Source organism: Mirounga leonina, unplaced genomic scaffold, assembly GCF_011800145.1.
Source record: "Mirounga leonina isolate KUSES-001 unplaced genomic scaffold, KU_Mleo_1.0 Mir_174, whole genome shotgun sequence".
In the NCBI taxonomy this organism is placed as follows: Eukaryota; Metazoa; Chordata; class Mammalia; order Carnivora; family Phocidae; genus Mirounga; species Mirounga leonina.
Genome location: NW_023270451.1, coordinates 57,099,335 through 57,118,918, shown reverse-complemented (window position 1 = coordinate 57,118,918; position 19,584 = coordinate 57,099,335). Strand labels below are relative to the sequence as shown.

The 19,584-nt window shown below is 35.2% G+C and overlaps 1 pseudogene; it reads left to right on the top strand.

Moving 5' to 3' along the window:
- The first annotated feature begins 13,520 nt into the window (after positions 1-13,520).
- On the top strand, positions 13,521-14,609 carry LOC118021374 (annotated as a pseudogene).
- The last annotated feature ends 4,975 nt before the right edge of the window (positions 14,610-19,584 follow it).

Sequence of the window (19,584 nt, the reverse complement as noted above, 5' to 3'; positions counted from 1 at the left end):
CAGATCAAAGTCAAAGTGCTTTATATTCTCTCTGTATTAGTCTTGAATAATTGTAAAGTATTTAAACAACTATTGATTATAAATAAGTGCATTTGTTTCTGTAAAGCAACAATCTGCCCTTTGGAAGTGTGCTTTGAATAAGGTTAATTCAGGTAATTGAAATAGATTATTATCCTAATGACTCAACTTTGCTTTTGGTTCATTTCTTTAAGACGGGACTTAAAAAACAGTAATATTACCACATGTATTCCTATAATAAGATGATGTCTTAACTTAGGAAGAGAAAGGGAAAAGGCAAAGAGGAACAAGTAACATACATTAGGGAAAATAGAAATAAATCACCAGGAGTTGAATACTTCCTAAGGATAAACAAACAAAATTAGTAGTGAAAAATATAGTAGATGTACTTTTATAAGAATTATCTAATAAAAGGGACAAAAGAATAATAAATTTGGAAATCATAAAGTAAATGAAAGATAAGAATAGATATATCTGATCTCGAACCCAGTAAAATCATTTAGAGTGGCCTTATGCCATGAAACTTCTTTAGATTTATCTATTAATAGTGAGGGTTGCTTACCCCAAATCAGATTTACCAGATTGACATGAAAACATGTCTCTCCCTCCCTCCAGTTGTTCTTCCCTTCCTTTCCTTTCCTGTTTTTTTTCTTCCTCTCTCTGTCTCTTGTCTCTATCTCTCTACCCTCTTCTCTCCCTCTCCTTCCCCTATCTTTCCTCCCCCTCTTCTGTCCTGTCTCCTTCCCTTTAGCCCTCTTGCCTTTTCTTCCTCCTTCTTCCCTTCTTTTTCTTTATTAATAGTCTTTCCAGTGCCAGTTGATGCATAATATGCTTGAAAATAACAAAGCAGGAAAGTGTTAATATAGCACTCCATGGAAGGAAAATTAAAAATAAAAACCTGAGGTATTACGCTTTTTTATGAGGATTCGAACAGAAAGAAAGCATAAGTTTGATTTGCTGTCGTCTCTGTCGTCTAAAGAAAGTCTTTTAGCTAAAGCTTCACCTCTGACCTTGTTTTCTACTTTCAGGGTACATTGTATTTCTCTTTTTTTGTTATATGTCTGGTTTGCAATGCTATTGATGTTCATAGGGAAGTGAGAGAATTGCTGTTTGAAAAGTCCATGCTCTACTTTATGAAGGCTAGCTTTATTTTCTATTTTTGTGATATTTTCTCTTTTTGCTCTTGAAAAAAAATCATGATAGAGGTCAACTCTTAAATACATTGGAAAACTTACCTGAGTAAAAATAACACCGTTTTAGAATGATAGATGTTCACCTGCTTTTGGTTTTAATCTTCTTCTGATGCCAAATTGGCACATCTGACATTGTCATCTCAGCGTTGCAATTAAAATGTCATGAATAGACTGGTATCAGAATTAAATAAAGGAAAACATTAATTGTTTGTTTTGAAGCATTGACTTTAGGCTTCAAATGGTGGACACACTAGGTTTGGTTTGTTTCACAGTTACTAGACAATGTAGGTGTGTTTTCCAGATCAAAGATTAAAAAAAAAGAAACAAGACATGCCATATGTTATTGCTTCTTAATTTCATTTACCTTTTTGATACCAGAGAAGATTTTGCTGAAGGCTTAGTAGGGTTAAAAATCTACAGGGACTGCTTATCAAAGGCTTTGCCTCGTTCAGCTAGATGGCAATGGTGAATATTGGAAGATGTGGGAAAAACTTTGCCATAGGACTACATTATGGCTAATACGACAGGAACAAAGAAACCACTAATTTCTGAATATGTGAATATAGTTTTTATATTTTGTATGGACATTCCAGTTTTAAGAAACAGTGCCTAAGGAATCTAGATTAATATGTGATTATAAATCCTGCATGAAAAACCAAGAAAAGCAATGCTGCTATTAAGTACTCTTTCATCAACCTGGTTTATATTTTTGTACAATTTTTTCTTAAATACATATACATTAAGATTTTATAGTGCTGCTAATCCTGCAGGTTGTGTAAAGATTTAGAAAAGCAGAATTTCCAGATTGGGCATTGGTAGATCAGATATAATTTTTTTTATAGTGTCTGGCTTCAAGAGTGTAGTTTTGATATTAATGTATTCCTGTAGGTGGTATAAATATCACTTATTTATGAAAATAATTTCTTTTTGTGTGGGTGATTTTCTTTGAACTATCAGATAAGTATACGTGGATTTTCTTCACGGGAATGATTTGTTCACATGATTTCCTTTACAAACCCTTATACATCAATGTGTAGAATATTTAGAAGTCTGTAACTTTTTTGAAATTACAACTATAGGCTGAAAGATTCTTTCTTAGAAGAAGACAGCCTGTAGTATTTCATTCGGTCCATTTATGACAGTATGTTAGAAAGCTGCCTGCTAAACCACAAATCTCATCCTGTTAACTCACTGAGTCCTATAACCTTGAGCTATTCACATTTCAGATGGCCAGGTGAAATGTCCCTCCCTTGCATTTATTGCTAAATACTGAGACGGTTTAAAAAAACAGAATTGTTGGAGTGCCACGATTATTGTAAACATGTGGACAAATGAGACTTATTTGATTTAAAATGAATAAGATAAGAAAAAAAATCACAGCTATGTCATGTTTAGACTAAATACTAAATATATTTTTTCCTGCCCTCTGCTTTCTTCACAATGATCATTGCATGAGAAGTTCCATTCTTCTCTAGTAAGTTAATTGGAAATGTAGTTTTAAATGAGTTTTGTTGAAAAATGAAGAAGGAAGCAACATGAAGCAAGCATTTCTTGAAGGCTTGCTAAACAGTAGGCACTTTATTTTCTGTAAATGTCTTATTTAATTACCTGACGACTTTATAAGCAATGGTGTTTCCCATTTTTTAAAGTGATTAAACTAAGAAGCAGAGTTTCTTTCTCAATGTAATATGACTAGGTCTTGAATTTAGATGTTATAATTGTACTCACTTACATGTAATATAAGGGTTCCTGCTCAGGGAGTGATTCATTCATTCATTCATTCATTCACTCAATTTTATTAAGGGTCTATAATGCCAAATACTCTGCTAGTCTCAGAAGACAGGACCATGAATAGAACTCATTGCCAGTCCTTGGGATTAACATATTCTGTTGGGGGGAGAAGCACACAAATAAAAAATTTCAATTTTGTAGAACAGAGGCTGTGATACAGGCTCATGTACCGCCCAGTGCTACAGAACAAGGGGAGGGAGGGCTTACGTACGTTGTTGGAGAAGGGACTAAAATTTTTCTCAGAAGGAATACCTGTGCTGAGCACTAAATGAGAAGTTAGTTTGGTGAAACTATGGATCAGACAAAAAACCAACCATGTAATAGTAAGGACCCCAAAGGAGCAGGGACTATCAAGAATTTTAGTGTGATTTGATCTTTCTACTGTGAATATCAAGTCAGTTAGAACCTTTGACTGTATTTTAACATATGTGTAATGGGAGCATGAAATGATCATGGCTGATTTTTATTTTAAAAAGGTCCCTTCAGCTGCATGTGGAGAGTAAATTATAGAAGAGGCCATAGTGAATGCAGGGAGACTAGTTAGAGCTATTACAGTGATCCAGGTGACGAAAGTAGAAGGATTCTAGAACAGATTTTGTAAGAGTTAGTAAGAGTTAATTTACATAAATTACATGTGGACAGTAAGGAAAAGAGAAAAAAAAAAGATGAGTACGTCAGTGTACATTGAGGCATAAACACTAAGATGACTCTTTAAGTTATAGCAGTGTTTTGAAATTAGAGTTTTCAGGAGCATCCCAATTTTTACTTACCAAAAGAATAAGAAAATGTAGAAACTTCTGTGATAACAATTTGAAGAGCTGAATTATACGAAGATTCATTTCTAAGGCTGTCATGTTAATTTGATTTTCTGTGGTTTGAGATCTGATTCAAAAAGGTCCATATGAATCTGTTGACCACGCAAGAAGAAAGGATGGTCTCTTCAACAAATGGTGCTGGGAAAACTGTATATCCACATGCAAAAGATAAGTTTGGACCCTTATCTTACTCCATATACACAGGTCAACTCAAAATGGATTAAATATTTAAATGTAAGACTTGCAACCATAAAATTCCTGGAGGAAAACACCGGGGAAAAGCCTTTTGACATTGGTCTTGGAAATGATTTCTTAGGTTTGACACCCAAAGTACAGGCAACAAAATCAGAAATAGACAAGTGGAACCACGTCAGTCAAGTAAACAATCAATCAGTCTATAGTTTGTTTTTATCTCTGCTGATTGGCGAAGCAAGTTTTAAAGCCAGCTCACATATAACAGGAACTTCATGTACACTTATGGTGAAGGTATATGACCACTACTGTCCTTTCCCATAGCAGCCTTGGAGCTGGTTAGGAAGGGAAGACAAACATGCAGAAATAAAATTGTCAAGCAAGTCAATATAAAATAATTGGTTCAATTTATTGAACATCTACTATGTGGGACTATGTCAAACTAAAAAGCTTATGTACAGCAAGAGAAACAATCAATGAAAAGGCAACCTATAGAATGGGAGAAAATATTTACAATCCTTAAAATCTGATAAGAGTTAATATCCAAACTATATAAGGAACTCCTACAACTCAATAGCAAAAAATACAAATAACTCAATTAGAAAAATTGAGAAAGAAACTCCATAGACATTTCTTCAAAGAAGATATACAAATGGCCAATAAGCATATGAAAAAATGCTCAGCCACTAATCATCAGAGAAATGCACATCAAAACTAAAATGAGATATCATCACCTTGCACCTGTTAGAATGGCTAAAAAAAAACCCCAAAACAAACAAACAAACAAAAACAAGTGTTAGCTAGCGTCTGGAAAATTTGGAACTCTTATATGCTGTTGGTGGGAATGCAAAATGGTGCATTGCTATGGAAAATGGGAGATTCCTCAAAAAAAAAAGAAAATATTATTTGATCCTGTGATTCCATACCTTTGGGTATTTTTATAAAGGAATTGAAATATTGATCTCAAAGGGGTATTAGCACCCTCATGTTCATTGCAGCAGTATTCATAAGAGCCAAGCTATGGAAACAATTTAAATGTCCATCAGTGGATGAATGGATTAAAAAATATGGTATATACATGGCAGTGGAGTGTTATTCATCCCTGAAAAAGAAAGAAATTTTGCAATATGCAACCAAATGGATGAACCTGAAAGACACTATGTTAAGTGAAATAGCCAGTCATAGAAAGACAAATACTGCATGATTCCACTTATATGACATACCTAAAATAGACTGTGGAAGTAAAAAGTAGAATGGTGGTTGCCAGGAGCTGGGTTTGCGGGTCATGGGTAAAGGGGAGTTGCTAACTAATGGGTATAAAATTTCAGTTATACAAAATGAGTAAGTTTTAGACATACGCTGTCTAACATTTTGCCTATAGGTAATAATGCTATGTTGTACATTTTAAAAAACCTGGTAAGAGAATAAATTTCGTATTCCTACCACAATAAAATAAAATTAAAAGAAAATTCTGATGAGGTAATGATTGTTTAATGTTCAATTAAAGAGCATGATGGGATTGTAGTTTTTAGGATTATTCATATGTGGTTTGTGTGGTGTTATCTAGCCTTGCAAAATTCCACTCACCTGTCAAAAATATTATTTGCTCCAGGCAAATGGTTGAATGCAATTCTGTAAGTCTGATCCATATAGAGCAGTGAGTGACGACCAGTTGCAATTTATAATTTCTAGGAAATAGTGCTACAGCTGCAGGTCTCCTGCCCTCTCCCTATACAAAACGTTCAGGCATATTCATAAGGGTTTTGGTAATATAGTGAGGTTACCAGCAGGTAAATAATCACCACCCTCTGAGCATCATTGTAGGTGTTAATAGTGGTTGTCAGGGCACTTAGAGTGTGCACAAAATATACCCAGAGAAATTACATACACTGGCTATGTTCTGAATCAAACTCAGAAGTAGATAGTTCTGGAGATATGGATATTTAAGGAGATTTAAAAAATACTTTGGATGACAGAATTCAATACTGGATCATGGTTTATGCTTTTATTCTTCCTGAGAATAAGCAATGATAAATGGAAAAATCTCAGACCAAAGCAAATTCATCTTTAAATGATGAAGTAAAAAGAACAATGATGATCAAAAGCCTTGGTGACCACTAAACAAGTTACAGTTTGTCCCCCTGAGAGAGGCTGTGATGGGCTTTACTTGCCATTAGGGGGAAGATTAAGTGCCAGTGGTTTGGACTTACTTAATTATACACTCAAATCCTTTCAGTATATCAAAAGTCAGGCTTTTGACTGAATATCTATATCGTGACTCTTTGGATTGCTTATTGGTTATTTCTCTTGACAACCCAAACCTGAATATTAAATCCCATTGGCAACAACTATCTGTCAAGAGCAAAAAATAAATAAATAAAAAATAAAAAAAAAAATAAGATTTGTGTATTTAGTTTTCATTATAGAATGCTTGTAGTTGAAAAAATATGTACCTGTCAAGTTTTCACCATCTCGCTGGGGATGCAATGCTGTTGTGATTTCAGAACCTGGCTGACAAATTCACATTTCAGTAGTAAAGACAAATCAAGGGTTTTTCCCCCCACAACCCCTTTTTTAATTCTTTTTTCTTGCCGCTTTGACAGTCATACATAACAATTTGAGACCTAAGTGCCACTTTGATGCACTATTCCATTAAGTGGCACAGTCACTATAGAATAGATGACGGGCCTGTACTCAAGGCATTGTGAATTAAACAGCTTTCTGCAACGGGGAAACTGAATGGTCCAAGGAATTCTGAAATATTAAAAAAAATAATTTAAAACTTTGTCTTAGAAATATCAAAGTATGTAATTTAAAATAATCTCAGGTAGTAGACAGTAAACTGTGGAAAACAAAATATTTTTTAGCAGAACTATTAAAGTTTAGAGGAAACATTAAATACATTAGCAAACATTCAAAAACCCATAATTAGTCATTTCAAATATGAGTGTTTGATGGATCTCAGGGGAATAAGAAAGCAGAGTGTGAACCTATGCAGACTTTCAGATAGGAAGAAATGAACGTTTATTATGCAAGAGTAATTTTACACCGTATTAGTAAAGGAGTGTTCTTAAGAGTATTTCTTTAAACCGAAAAGGTGGAGTTTCCACTAAAGTACTTAAATTAATTCTTTTGTCAATATCTCTTCAGTAAATCAATACACCTAGAATTAAACAGCAATTTTTGCCAGAAGGCAGGCTAATCTTCGTAATTTTTAGTTACAATTCATTAATCAATTGGTCACCATTAGGGGGAAAAAAGCAGCAAGAATTTCATAATAATGCCAAATGATGGAAGTTTAATATTTACTCAGAGGTTCTTCTTTTTTAACCCAAGGGATAAAAAAAGTCAAAAGCTACACTGTTATGACTCCCTATTATATTTTAGCTACAAAATTAGGTGATCACTTTTTCTAAAAACATGGAAAAAATAAAATTTTAATGCTTATTGCACTATAGAATATAATGGGTCACAAAATACATTTTTGTATAAGGTTATTAAAGGCAAGATAATTATTTTGCAAACACTGATCCTGTGATATGTCCCAGGGGAAAAAGACAACAAGAATTGAAAATTCTGTTAATCCATATAGTTCTGAAATATTTGCTATAATACTTAACCTCTTTATAGTTATGACAACTCAATCAAACTGATGAGTATCTGAGGATGTGAATTATAATTTTAGTGCTTAGTACTCCAAATCTGTTTTTTTTCTTTCTTATCCTTCTGCATTAGAGAGACAAAATTGAATTATTCCTTTATCATCTTTAACTAGTAATCCCACAAAGCAAGAAAAAAATACATCAAGGATAAAGGAGTGTTTCATACCTCTTATAGGGTGATGGTAGAGAGGCATGGCCCTGTGAAACAATAGTCAAAAGTAAATATATTGTTTCTGATGTACTTGAGACTGAGTTGTTTAAGAAAGAAAGAAAAAAAAATCAATTTCATCAGTTTCCCACTTTACACTTCTGAAGTGCTAAAGGAGTTAAAAAAAGAGAGAGGAAAAGTAATTATGGGAAATAAAATAAGAATTTTCTTAGTTACAAGTCCTGGCCCTTTGCTGATTGCAGTAAATTATAAATTATGCAGTCAATGTAGGCCAACAAAAGAAGACATCTTCAAATTTCAGTCAAAGATAATTACTTAAGTCGGCTGAATGTTCCCTTTTCATAGAGTGTGATCTCTCTCTGACAGCTCACACTGACAGATGACCTTCTCGGCAACGTTCTTATCCTTCGGATCATGAGCAGTGTGCCTCTCTCCCTGAATATCTTTATATATTTGTGACACTAAGCTTTCAAATACAGCTATTGACAAATCAGAACATCAGTCTAAGTGCTGGTCTTCCTATCACTCACAATAAAGTAGCTATCACTTGTGGTGGTGTAGAGCAAGCACATCTCTGAAAAATGAGTTCTCACCAAGTGCTAATTTGACACAGCTCGCTTGCCTTCCCATAATTGCTCTGTCATTGTCAGTTGGCAGTTCGGGCTCATTCCTGGAAGCTGTGCCGTACAATCGGATACAATTACTCCCATTTACCACCACTATTATGCCACTGATGTTGCCCAGTCCGCATATTGACATGCCTCATTAAACCTGGATGCGGGCCATTAATGAACATTGTTAGCATTTCTCTTAAACTTTTTTGCCTCTAATAAACAGTCAGTGTTCCATGAAGGAGCACTGCGATCCTTGTGATATGATATTTATTATCTTATGGGGGAAGGGAACTCTGCAAATGGCAACTATCCAGATGCTGAGAGAGAAATATACAGTTAGATCAGTGGAGAATAGTGCTGATCAGTGGGACCTTTCTCTGCCAGGAGCATCCTAACCATTAACCAAGTGACCTCTTCTATCAAGAAGAAGACAGGCAAGATAAACATGAACACCCCAAAAGTACCCACAGCGCAGCAGGCTTCTCAAGGTTGCATCATTGACAACATGTCTCTCCAGCCCTCTCCTACCCCCAGGTGGTGCTATGTGCCATGATAAAGATAATTTTGCCCTGGGTCTTCAATCCATTATGTCCAGCTAACTTCAACGTGCATTTTTATTCAGAGATAATTATGTGTTGATCAGAGAAGTCGGCGGCTGTCACCCATGTAGCAGGTGCACCTGCGGTGTGACGTAGGTGGTAGCTATGGCATGCTCTCGAGCTGTCATGACACGGACAGGGACTTTATTATGTATATGTCATCATTTCTCTTAAGAAAATTATACTTTCCCCCACAATGACAATAATGAACTTTTACAACACTCCCATAAACCTCATTTGCAGTTGCATTCTTGACCTTCATTAAATATATACTAAATATATGGAAACACCTATAAATACACAGTATGCTTTGTGTCTCTATAAATAAGTTTATGTCTGAAGCCAAGTGTGAGATATCAAATTGGAAATACAGAGCTTTACTTAAAAACTTAAGATCTCTTAAAAGTAATTGAGCCACTCCAGCATTGTTAACTTCTACACAATTGTGATAAGAAAATAAATATTTATACAGGTGAAGGTATTTGTTGAACAGTTATAATGAGTGCTACTAAAATGGACTCTACCGGATTAACTAGTGCCAAGTTATCGTATATATTCTATAATTAAATTTACATAATAAAACTGAAGAGAAAATCTTCATGTAGACAGTGTTGACTTCTAAACCTTTACGCATATATGTTTTAAATAAAATTTCCTATCAAGTCAATTAGTTTGTAATAATTGAGATGACATCTACATGACTCAGAGGCATATAGAAAATAGGTAATTTCATTGTAGTTGAGAATCTTGCTCATAACACATAGAATTAATGCATATATTTTTAACAGATGATGTGAAATTAATTTGAGCTAATTTTTGGATAAGGTGATACATTACATTGAAGATCTATAAAGTAACGGTTAAGGGATAATTTCAAAAATGTTTTCCTTCTAACTGCATAATCCATTACTCTTACAGACCTGTGGAGTTTGGAGGACAATGCATAGAGCCTCCGTGATCCTGGATAATTGGGGTTTTTTAACCCTTAACACCTGGCCTAAGATCACCTTTGTACTGATTTCTTTTAATAAAGACAGGGTTTCCCTCTCTTTTTAGCTAAAAAATGTAATCTGTAGCAATTTGCAGGATATCCTGAGCCCTAACCCTCTCCCCAAACCCCACCCCAGTCTGTTTGGCTAAAACAGGTATTTGTTTATTAAACAGTTAATATTTCCCAGACATCATCACAAGCCTTCTTTGTCTTATTTCATTTAATCCTCAGTTACCTTGACGAATTAGAGAGTATTGTTATCCTCATATGAGAGAGTATACTGAGGAATGGAGATGTTAAGTAACTCTCCCAAGGTCACAGAGCTCTCCGCAGAAGCAGGATTTAAACCCAGGGAAGATGGCTCTAAATACCATATCCTTAACTGATTTTCGGCATTGCCTCTCAAATGACTGATGTCTGTGTTTAAAATGGCAAGCCAGTTTGACTTTTTTACTTCCACAGAATTAATTTTGAGATTCACTGTTTTGGCATTGTGAAAGCATTATAAAATCAGACTTAATTAGATTAAGTTCTATAACTTTTAATATTGGGGGTTATTCTGTATTTTAGTTGGCACATACAAAAGCAAGGTAAAATAATTAAACTTATTCTAATTTGGATGGATTGCATTTCAGAAATGGAAATATGTCATTTTTTCTCTTAAAATATAGCTCTAATTTCTTTTGATGTAGTAATTTTTTATGTTATTTGCAAAAAGGAGGTAATGTATGTTCATATATAGTCCACGTTTTTCTTATTTCAATGTCTAATTTAATCTGAGAGTCAGTTGACCTTTTGTTTTTTGCTGAGCCTTTCAGAATGTTTCAAGAGCAGTGACTTTTCCTGTGATGTGGACACCTGTCTGTTACATGGAACAGGGCTGTGATCTCCAACTCATCTTCTAATTTGCTAGTTTGCAAGTGGGAACAGTTGCTTGTAAAACTAGTAAACCCTGTTTTCCCCCCACATTTGATCTTTTTTTTGTGGGTTAACTAAAGCCAATATATAATCTTAGAATGAAAAAGGAAATGTTTAAGAATTTCTTTGGCTAGGTTTTGTTTTCTGGCAAGAGGAGGGTGTGTGACTTTAATTGCCTCCAGTATGGATCTGTCAACATAACCCTTGAAGTATTACTGTAGGAAATTATTGGGCTAGTAAATCATTTTAATTAGTAGTAAGCTTAAAATCGTCCTGATTTTCTCTGCTTCCGGATGTTCAAGGAGTGTGGGAATAGAAGGAGGGATATGAGATGTGGCCAGTCAGGTAAACACAGGCTGGTGTTTTAATTTTATAAAAGTGAAGGACTGCATTGCCTGCTTGTGTTCTTTTCCCTCATATACGTCCCTTAAAACTATGGAAGTGAGAGATGAGCTCTAGTTGGCAACCGGAGTAGTTGATGTGCAGGATAAATGGAACTGGAACAGAAGAGATTACAAGATCAGCGCATAGAGAAAAATGTATCTGGCTGAGTCAGTGATAGAAATGACTTAGGAGTTTGGCTTTCCTTGCTTCAAGCTGTAGTACTTAGACCTAAGTAGTTACAAAGGAGGTGTGTTTTATAATTATGCTGTTATTTAGGGAGAAAAATTTTCTCCTCTTTCCTTCAATGAGATATTTTAATGATTTACATTTATTCACTCAAAAGATATTTTACCTGTGTGCACATAAGTACCAGGTAGTGTTCTAGGATTGGGGATACATCAATAAATAGACGAGATAAAAACCCCTGTCTGCAGGGAACTTTCATCCTAGTGGTTAGAGATAGAAAACAAATAAAACAAATAGGAGAAATGAAAGTAGACAAGGAGCATAGGAAGGATTGGAGAAGGATTGACGTTTTAAGTTTTAAGCAGTGGGGAAGGTCTCACTGGGAGATTGACATTTGATCAAAGATCTGAAGGAGATAAAGGAAGGAACACACACACATCCAGGAAACGAGTGTTCCATGAAGAAGCAACAGCCTTGAGGGCCATGACACAGGATGGGGTATGACTGGTGTGTGTAGGGGATAGAGAGAAAACCAATGAGACAAGGGGGGAGTGATGATAGTAAGTGAAGTGGGGGAGGTGGTGGTTTGAAACTATACAGACCCATAGCAGCATGCTGTTCTTATAACGGAGTCACTGGTTTTCCATTTCCCTTTTAGAAGCGCTAATGTCATGCCCCTCTTATCTCAAACAGAATTGGAGATCATCATGCCTGGAACAGGCAGCACAGATTCTTGTTTTGGTTCTAGAAGCAGGAATCTCAATATTGGGTAATGAATGCAGCAAAAGTTTTTTTTGTTGTCACAGATACTGTGTTAGAGAAGGACTGCCTTGTCGATCTGTTCAGCATGTTACCGCATTTGTTGCTCAAGTCCCTAAACAACATTCGCAGATTGGCAATGGTGTATGAATTTATATTTTCCTTCAGAGATTAATTTAGCTGGCAGAGTTAAAGACATTTGAGACTAATTTTGCATAATTTTTGTTTTCTTATAGTATATTGAGCAGAAATTTTCTGTGAAGCAGAGAAAAAATGTTAATAAACATATTATGTCCATGGATCTCCCATCATTGACTTACATTATATATACATGAAACACATTCTGCCCTACAGTACTGTCTTAAGATTTAGTTACTTATTTTCTTGCTTTTCTCACTCTGTATGGTTAATATTTATCATAAACTAGTTGTTCTAATATGTTACATGTATTTAACTTATTTAATATATATGTGTTATACTATGATTTTACACACTGATATTTATTTAATACATATATATTTTTTGAAATACATTCTGACTCATTATATAAATGGGTGCTTGCTGCATTAATATTTCATCTATGATTTCTCATAATTTCCTACATGGTGCTGCCAATTTTATATTTCTTATAATGCTTGAACTTCTGATTCAGTAAATAAGAGCTCAAAACATGAAAAAATAATTAGTTCAATATATAAACAATTCTTATGAACATACTTATATACTGTATTATGGTTCAGATAGGTGACTCATGGTTCAATGCAAAGAAATTAGATGTTTTATGGCACTACCTGCCAGTCACTTTGTGTTAAATTTATAAATTAATTGGATGATCTTGACATATCAGCTGGATGTTTGCCTATTCATTAACTGGAGTAATCACATAAAAATAGTAAAACTTGAATTCTAAGTAAATGTATAAATTGGTTATAATAACAAAAGATAATAATAACACAAAACAATAGGTTTTTATATATGTATAGTGCTTTATCATCCATAAGTTTTTTTCTATTGTGTTCTTAATAGAAATGATTTGTGATTGTTAAGGTTGTAGTTTTTAATCACAAACTTGTCTCTGTGGAGAATGAAACACTTAGAAACCTAGTTCTACTCAGCAATGAAGACAGTATGAAGTTGTTTATAAAAACTTAGCACATGGCTCTCTGCTCCTCCCTATTCGACAGACAGCTGCATCTTTTGGTGCAGTGCCAGCCAAGTCCCATTCACCAATGGTGAAGGTCGGAGTAGAGGGATTTGGCTGTATTAGGTGGCTGCACACCAGGGCTGCTTTTAACTTTGGCAAAGTGGATATTGTCACCATCAATGACCCCTTCATTGACCGCAACTACATGGTCTTTGTGTTCCAGTATGATTCCACCATGGCAAATTCCATGGCATGGTCAAGGCTGAGAACGAGAAGTTTGTCATCAATGGAAAGTCCATGTCCATCTTCCAGGAGCAAGATCCCACCAACATCAAATGAGGTGATGCTGTTGCTGAGTATGTTGTGGAGTCTAGTGGGGTCTTCACCACCATGGAGAAGGCTAGGGCTCATTTGAAGGGGGAGCCAAAAGGGTCATCATCTCTGTTCCTTCTGCTGAAGCCCCCGTGTTTGTGATGGGTGTGAACCATGAGAAGTATGACAACTCCCTCAAGATGGTCAGTAGTGCCTCTGGCATCACCAACTGCTTGGCCCCTCTGGCCAGGGTCATCCATGACAACTTCAGCATCGTGGAGGGACTCATGACCACAGTCCATGCCATCACTGCCACCCAGAAGACCGTGGACAGCCCCTCTGGAAAGCTGTGATGTGATAGCCAAGGGACTACCCAGAACATCATCCTTGCTTCTACTGGCACTGCCAAGGCTGTAGGCAAGGTCATCCCTGAGCTGAATGGGAAGCTCACTGGCATGGCTTTCCATGTCCCCACCCCCAGTGTGTCAGTTGCATATCTGACCTGCTGCCTAGAGAAAGCTACGAAATACGATGACATCAAGAAGGTGGTGAGGCAGGCATTGAGGGCCCCTCAAGGGCATCCTCGGCTACACTGAGGACCAGGTTGTCTCCTGAGACTTTAATGGTGGCATCCACTCTTCCACCTTTGATGCTGGGGCTGGCATTGCTCTTAGTGACTACTTTGTCAAACATATTTCCTTGTATGACAGTAAGTTTGGCTACAGCAACCAGGTGGTGGACCTTATGGTCCACATGGCTTCCAAGGAGTAAGAGCCCCCTGAATCACCAGGCCCAGCAAGAGGAAGCAGCCCTTGGCTGCTGGGGAGTCCTTGCCCCAACTCATCTCCAACACACTGAGAATCTCCTGACCTCAACAATTTCCATCCCAGACCCCCTGAAGAAGGGGAGGGGCTTGGGAAGCCCTACCTTTTCATGTCAATAAAGTATACTTAGGACTCCCCCCGCCCCCCGCAAAAAAAACTTAGCACATTTTGGCATTCATTTGACCATCTCCCTTTCTAACCAAAAAGCCAAAAGAAAGAATTTCCATTACTCAATGTACCCTATTTACTTCTGCTCAGTTATAGTAAACTACCTATAATTTTATTTTATTTTATTATTTTTTTAAAAGATTTATTTATTTATTTATTTGAAAGAGAGAGAATGAGAGAGAGAGAGAGAGCACATGAGGCGGGGGGATGGTCAGAGGGAGAAGCAGACTCCCTGCTGAGCAGGGAGCCCAATGCGGGACTCGATCCCCGGACTCCAGGATCATGACCTGAGCCGAAGGCAGTCGCTTAACCAACTGAGCCACCCAGGCACCCTACCTATAATTTTATAGTATGGATTGAATTATTTTACTTTTCTCTACCAAGAATTTCAATTATTATTAAAGAGAGTTATTTGAATCAAGTGGATCTAAATAACATTATCATAAAGAATTTTTATGCCAAGGAAAAAAAAAGGCGAACAACTTATCTTACAAAATTGAGCTTTCCTAATTTGGCATATTTTTTTGTAGCAAATGAAAAGAACAGCCAGTACCTGTGTTTGTGAAATGGATATGAATATGAATTTTTGAATCAACATTTGAAAATGATATTTAAAATAGAAGTCAGCATTTCTAAACTGAAAGAATTTATTTATTTATTTGTTTGTTTGTTTGTTCATTTATTGAGCCTTTATACTCATCATTTTAATGCTTGGAAAATTGAGAATCAGAAAACTAGGATATAATAATGAAGTTACACATAACGAAAATGGAAAGGCAGGGGAGAAACATTTAAAAGAAGAGTGAGGGAAAGTTTTAGAGTAGTGAAGATGAATGACAACAAGTAAGAAGTTGTGAAAGCAAGATTGCACCCCGTCTTCCAACTTCTCACAGTCCCTGTTTAAAAGATCCTCTTGAAACTTTATTTTCAGATCTTTCCCACCTATTTCCTTCTTATTTAACATCTGATTTACAGCATGTGGGGAAATAAATGCTTCTACATGTATCTTTTAACAGAAGGTTGAAAATTATGGATATGGAATATAGAGTATACCTTTTAAAAATTTTTATTTAAATTCCGTTAATTAACATATAGTGTATTAGTTTCAGAGGTAGAGTTTAGTGATTCATCAGTTGCATGTAACACCCAGTGCTCGTTATATCAAGTGTCCTCCTTAATGCCCATCACCCAGTGACCCCATTCCCCTACCCAACCCCCCTCCAGCAATCCTTTTTGTTTCCCAGTAGAATATACTTTTAAAAAAGATTCAAGAATTGTTTGTAGTTACTTCATAACACATTTGTATCATTGAATCATTGAACAGTTTTGCAAAACTAATAGTTGTAGCTTTTTACATAGACAGGACACATAATCAGTGTAAATACCCTAAGGTATACTGATTCATTTTCTTTCCCTATTTTAAGTAACAATATTTCCTACATTGCCTTAGTATTTATGATGTCAAGATGCAAGATACATAATTGAGGTGAGGACACAATATTCATTATACATTATTCCTTATACTAAGAGAGCCCTGCTGCAAAATTGAAATTGAAATTCAGGTATTTCCATACATATATCCATTCATAAAAATTAAGATACTCTACGTATAAGCCATACTCTATTCCCAGTGCAATTTATAAGGCCTGCTACTTACAATAAAATTTCACAAAAGATTTAAATCTACCAAAAACACGAATGCTGCTATTTTCAGCAAGTTGTAAGTGGCTGGGAGCCAAGCTGCAGCAATTCATGCCAGAAACTCTGTACACCAGAGCCTTATAGAGAATGATTAGTTAACATCATTTTAATGATGAATTAATGAGCAGTAAAAGCATTCTAGTTCCAATATGTACAAAACCTTCTATTTGAAGACACAGGACCAGAGAGAACAGATCCATGACCTTTCTGATACTGGCGAAGGTTGGGTTCACTACAGTTCACGCCCAATCCGTCTTTCAAGGTTAACTACACATGCCATGCTGGGAAATGAAACAATTACTAACGAATTTTATAGGTATATTCTGTCAAATTTAAAAGGCAATCGGAAGTCTAAATGAAAATTATGCCTGGGGAAAGCATATAAAAAGAGAGAAACTAGGAAGGTGTGTGTAGGTACCTCTGTGTGCTTATTTCCTAAAAAAGATGCCTTCAGAAGAAGGCAACATAAACTTTGCCAAGTACACAAATGAAAATCCTTATACTGAATGAAGAGAATACTCAGCTTATGGGAATGGAAGTGTATTCAGGAAGGACAACATCTAATCATCTGGGCAACACTAGCACAGCAAGGGTAGATGATTCATTATTCTGTAATTAACTTTTAATTAACTTTACTCTGCTTTACTTATTTTAGAAAATTAAATAAACTTCATTTTATTGCTCATGCTAAACCAATGAGCAGAAGCTAGAGTTCTGCTCTAATTAAAATAAGCAGTTGAGCAAAATTGTATGTAAAGCATAATGAAGAACTGTTTCTGTCCCATTGATATATTTCTTATGTTCTGAAACACTTTCATAGGTTTTTCAAGAATTCCATTAGTTAGGCACTGAAGTCTTCTAAAATGTGTGATTTAAGAAATAATATTATAGGCCAGTCTTAAGTATGGGGCACATAATTGATTTAAACTTATTAAGTAACATTTCAAATTAGATGATTAAGAGAAATGAGAGAGAGAGAGAGAAGGAGGGAGGGAAGAGGAGAAGGAAGAAGGGGGGAAGAGACAGGAAAAATTTGAAATTGTGCTAGTTCATCAGTCATCAGAGCAATATAGATATATATTTTAGTGGCAACAAAAAAGGGAATTCATAGAGTTAATACAGTAAAATTACATATTCTGCATCCTTTTTTATATCCTTGCTCTTTTATTCATTTTTAGACATTTGTCTGTCACATGTTTTGGTGTTAAGCCTAAGACAGTGAAATTTAATAATCAGCTGTTCTAATTGTTCTAATCATATGCTACAAAAGAATATTTGACAGAAGAATGAATTACATTTAATTTGGTGAACTTGATCTATAATGCTCTTAATATAAAAGTCAAATGAAATTACTTCACTTGAACATCTAAATTATTAATGTATTTTCTATTTTGTTTATAATTCTTAAAGTGTATAAAAAATCCACATAACTCTAAGATATCAATTATTAAAATACTTTATCTCACCAGTTAAGAGCTTTTGGCTTCCTTGCTGACAATCACTAGCATTTCCATTCCAGAATAATAACCCACTGACCACTTTATTCTCATTTCAGATTATAAATTCTACAATTTTGAACTTCTGAAATCTTCTGATTATTATCTCTGTGATTTCTACCTTCTCCAATTTTTAATACCTTCTGAATCTGTTTTTTTTTTTTCTTATCATGCGCTCTTATTAAATATTCTGTGTTCTCTAAGGATGTCATCCCTTCCTGGTTTCACTTACTTTTCTCCCCATCCTTTATGTATGGTCAACCTTGTCAACAGTATAAGGACTAGCATCCTATAGATTCCTCACTCCTAAACAACCAGTTTTCACCTGTGAAAAACTTCCACTTTCTCCACCTGAAAAGTATTGATCATTGCAAAGTAATGTGTACAAGAAACTAGGGAATTGAAACAAAGCAGGCCAATGCCTTGATTGGATCAAAATCATCTTTAGCTAGAACTTTCCCATACTTTTAAATTTACTTAGTTCATCTCTTGATACAGAGAAATTGATCAGAATTGAAAAAAAAAATTTCCTTTTTTGTCTGTTTTAAAGTGAGGGAATTAATGATTTGGGGCCACAGCAAATTCTTTTCATTTAACTTCAGCTAAACACTTCCTTGTTTGCAGTAATTCCTTTATTCATCTTCAACTACACCCTGTACCGAGAGAGCAGCAAGCTTCTTCTTACTCCTTAAAGCATCTCTCTTAAAACTAAAAAAATCCAGAGCTTTTGATAAGGTGATAGAAGGTCCACTCATAAGAAGAAAGACTGAAAGAAGAAAGTAAAATATAAAGTTTGAACAATGAAAAAGACAAATGATTGAAAGCAACAAACAATGGATTTTTCATTATTTCGAGAATTAACATTTATTTTTATACTAGTGTCTTTTTAAGAAAAGGAAATACGTAAGTTATCATTAGGTTTTCCTTTTTTCTTACGTGGAAAAGTATTACTTACAGAAATAAATTTGTTTTTAGTGATCTCTTCATTATCATTATTATTGTTATTATTATTATTAAACTTTCTTTAGTAGAGATTCTGAACCTGTATATTTAAGGCAATTATGAAGAGTATGCTATGGGTAGATCTCTGTATGTGTCAAGAGTGTATGTAAATCTGTTATAAACTCTAGCTATCAGCACTTAAATGTATTGCTCTTTATCAAATGCGAGAACATAGCCAAAAACGAAATCATTGGGTGTCGTAGTATAATAGCTGATCAAAGTATAAGCTAAAATTTTTCATTTATTTAAATTGCTTTCCCAGTTTTGGTACAGTTTCCTAGGATGAGACTTAATGGAGAATCACACATAACAGACCGGCAGCTCACACATCTCACACATCCTGAATAGGTGTGTCTTCTGATCCTCTGAGCCTCACTGTTTCCCATTCTTCCCTTCATCATTTCTGATTTATTCTCTGTACTTGTAGGTACATCATTTTTAGGCATTCTCTAAACTTTATGTATTGTCCTTGGTTTTTATTTCTAATGCCAAATCCTCTTACTGTTGCAAAGTATTTCTTAATATCATATAAGGCTGAAACATTTTCTTCTTTAGTTTCAGACCAGTGCTCCTTGTCCTCCCATCTTCTGATGCTTTGAATAATCACATTCTTTCATTTTTTTTTTTTAAAGATTTTATTTATTTA